Source organism: Doryrhamphus excisus, chromosome 7, assembly GCF_030265055.1.
Source record: "Doryrhamphus excisus isolate RoL2022-K1 chromosome 7, RoL_Dexc_1.0, whole genome shotgun sequence".
In the NCBI taxonomy this organism is placed as follows: Eukaryota; Metazoa; Chordata; class Actinopteri; order Syngnathiformes; family Syngnathidae; genus Doryrhamphus; species Doryrhamphus excisus.
In genome coordinates this window covers 1,810,573-1,814,279 of record NC_080472.1, presented here as the reverse complement: position 1 = coordinate 1,814,279, position 3,707 = coordinate 1,810,573, and the positions used below count along the sequence as shown (strand labels likewise).

Below are 3,707 nucleotides of genomic sequence, written 5' to 3'. Positions count from 1 at the left end.
TGTGTGGGAAATGTGGGGAGTGGGGGGAGGGGGGGGCAACCGTGACCCCCCCCAGAGAAGGAGATGGATGAAATACTGTGGATGGAAGAGGAGGGCTTGGGTTTTGGAAAGGAGCAGCTGAGAAGCTTCTGATGCTAAATTTACAATGATGGAAGGCTGGGGGGATGGGGGGGGGGGGCAGGGGCGGGGGGGTTACACATCAGCTTGGCATCCAGACAATGGAGTGTGTGTGTGTGTGTGTGTGTGTTTGTCAGCTACTTTATGAATCAGTCCGTCAACCACTTTGGAATGTAGTTAGAGAGGGGAAAAGAAGAATATTATTATTATTATCATTATTATTATTATTGTTATTATTATAAGGCATTGACCCTTTTTTTCCTCAATTTTTTAAACAAATATTTCATATAAAATATTTTTATATATTATTATATTTATAATATTTTTAATATATTTTATATTAAATATTTTAACTTTTTTCTAATATAATCTTTTTCATTTTTTTTCAAATTTTGAAAAAATAAGCTAACACATTTATTTTGGTTTTCTCACAATATTGTATTATTATTAGTATTATTATTATTATCATTATTATTATTATCGTCAGGCATTGACCCTTTTTTTCCTCCATTTTTTAAACAAATATTTCATATAAAATATTTGTTATATTATATTGTTATATATGATTGTATTATATTTAGAATATTTCATATAAATATTTTTATATTATATTTTTATATATTATTGTATTATATTTAGAATATATTTTTAAATATATTTTATATGAAATATTTTTACTTTTTTCTAAAATAATCTTTTTAAATTTTCTATTTTTTTTTTCTCATTTTGAAAAAAATTATTTAACACATTTATTTTAGTTGTTTTCTCAGAATATTTTATTATTAGTATTATTATCGTCAGGCATTGCCCCTTTTTTCCTCCATTTTTTAAAACAAATATTTCATATAAAATATTTTAATATTATATTTTATATATTATTATATAATATTTATAATATTTTTAAATATATTTTATATTAAATATTTTAACTTTTTTCTAAAATAATTTTTTTAAATTTTCAATTTTTTCTCATTTTGAAAAAATAAGCTAACACATTTATTTTGGTTGTTTTCTCAGAATATTTTATTATTATTATTATTATTATTATTGTTATTATCTTCTTCTTATTCTTCTTCTTGGTTGTCTTCTTCTTCTTCTTCTTCTTCTTCTTCTTCTTCTTATTATTATTATTATTATTATTATTCGTCTTCTTCTTCTTCTTCTTCTTCTTCTTCTTATTCTTCTTCTTCTTCTTCTTATTATTATTATTATTCGTCTTCTTCTTATTATTATTATTGTGATGAAAAATGTGTATTGGTCATGGAGGATGATCACCGGCTGCATGTGTGAGTGATGGCGTCATCTTTGCACCGCATTTAGCACATTGTGGTCACACCTTTGTCTCCATTACACTCGTCTGAAAAACACTTCTATCGCTAAAAAAAAGGTCTGGAAATTCTCCTCAGAACGTTTTGTAATAATATGTATAAATATATATATAAATAATAATAATAATAAATAATAATATATAATTATATATAATATAATTTATATAATTTCTTGATATAATTTATATAATTTAATTATATATAATTTATATATATTATTTATATAATTATAATTTTTATAAATATATAATTTATTTATATATATATAAATAAATATAACAAGCCCTATTGTACACTAACCGGAGAATTGCGGCGTAAATTTTTGCTGACTTATCTGTTCTCGGAATAAACAAACTTGAATGTTCCATTTTTTCCTTAATATTCCGAAATTAAATGGCATAATTTTTCTTCATAATATTACTTTATTCTTGTAAATTACAACTTTTTTTTTTGAATAATTTTATTATTCTTGGATTTTAAAAAATCAAGCTAAAAAAAATAATTTACAATATTCTTGTAAATTACAACTTTTTTTTGAATTTTTTTTATTATTCTTGGGGTTAAAAAAAATCAAGCTAAAACAATAACTATTATTTACAATATTCTTGTAAATTACAACTTTTTTTGGGAATATTTTTATTATTCTTGGGTTAAAAAAATCAAGCTAAAACAAAAACAATAATTTACAATATTCTTGTAAATTACCACTTTTTTTTGAATATTTTTATTATTCTTGGGGTTTAAAAAAATCAAGCTAAAACAAAAACAATAATTTACAATATTTTTGTAAATTACAACTTTTTTAAAAATATTTTCTTTATTCTTGGGTTTAAAAAAAATCAAGCTTAAACAAAAACAATAATTTACAATATTCTTGTAAATTACAACTTTTTTTTGAATATTTTTTATTATTCTTGGGGTTAAAAAAAAATCAAGCTAAAACAATAACTATTATTTACAATATTCTTGTAAATTACAACTTTTTTGGGAATATTTTTATTATTCTTGGGTTAAAAAAATCAAGCTAAAACAAAAACAATAATTTACAATATTCTTGTAAATTACCACTTTTTTTTGAATATTTTTATTATTCTTGGGGTTTAAAAAAATCAAGCTAAAACAAAAACAATAATTTACAATATTTTTGTAAATTACAACTTTTTTAAAAATATTTTCTTTATTCTTGGGTTTAAAAAAAATCAAGCTTAAACAAAAACAATAATTTACAATATTCTTGTAAATTACAACTTTTTAAAAAATATTTCTATTATTCTTGGGTTTAAAAAAATCAAGCTAAAACAAAAATAATTTACAATATTCTTGTAAATTACAACTTTTTTTTGAATTTTTTTTATTATTCTTGGGTTTAAAAAAAATCAAGCTAAAAAAATAATTTACAATATTCTTGTAAATTACAACTTTTTTTTGAATATTTTTTATTATTCTTGGGTTTAAAAAAAAATCAAGCTAAAACAAAAAGATTAATTTTCCAGGCTAATTTTCCGTGAACTGTTGTGTATTCCTTCCCGATGTAAGCTAATCTTTGGATCTGAATGAGGATAATGAGATCTATTCCAAATAACAGGTGCAAAACCAAAGGCAAGATTGGATTGTTTATCATCTGGATAACGTGTCCGAACACGGATCCCGTTTTAATACCGCTTGTAAATGGGATCAAAGACCGGTGGACTGGACTGAACCTGGACCTGGACCTGGACGCTTTTGCTACGACTCCTTGTGCTAGCTTATTCTCACCAATTTGGGAATATTTCTTGCATTGTAACGAAACGCCAACATTCATTTCTTTACATAGAATGAAACCATTTCTAATTCTGTACTAAATAACATTGTGGCGTGTGTAAACAATGTGGGTGTCATCAGTAGGCTTAGCGCCTTTGCAGGCATTCCAGAATGCATTGGTGTGTTCAGTCAGGGCCAGCAAGGCCTTCTCTGCTGGCCCGAAAGCACTCAACATACATTTATAACTTTGATTCTATTATTATTATTATTATTATTTTTTTTTTACATGAAATTGTATTCATTTATTCTCAACAGTATATTTTCAACAAGGCTGCACAGTGGTCGAGTGGTTAGCGTTGCAGAGCTCACAGCTTGGAGACCCGAGTTCAATTCCATCTCTTTGTGGAGTTTGTATGTTCTCCACCGTGTATGCGTGGGTTTTCTCCGGGTACTGCGGTTTCCTCCCACATTCCAAAAAACATGCTAGGTTAATTAGCGACTCCAAATTGTCCATAGGTATGT

The 3,707-nt window shown here is 25.5% G+C and overlaps 1 protein-coding gene across 1 annotated transcript in view; it reads left to right on the top strand.

Annotated features, from left to right (window-relative positions):
• LOC131132146 (mucin-2-like) overlaps positions 1 to 3,707 on the top strand; it is a 49,715-nt gene that overhangs the window by 26,994 nt on the left and 19,014 nt on the right. The gene's annotated exons all lie outside the window — the stretch shown is intronic.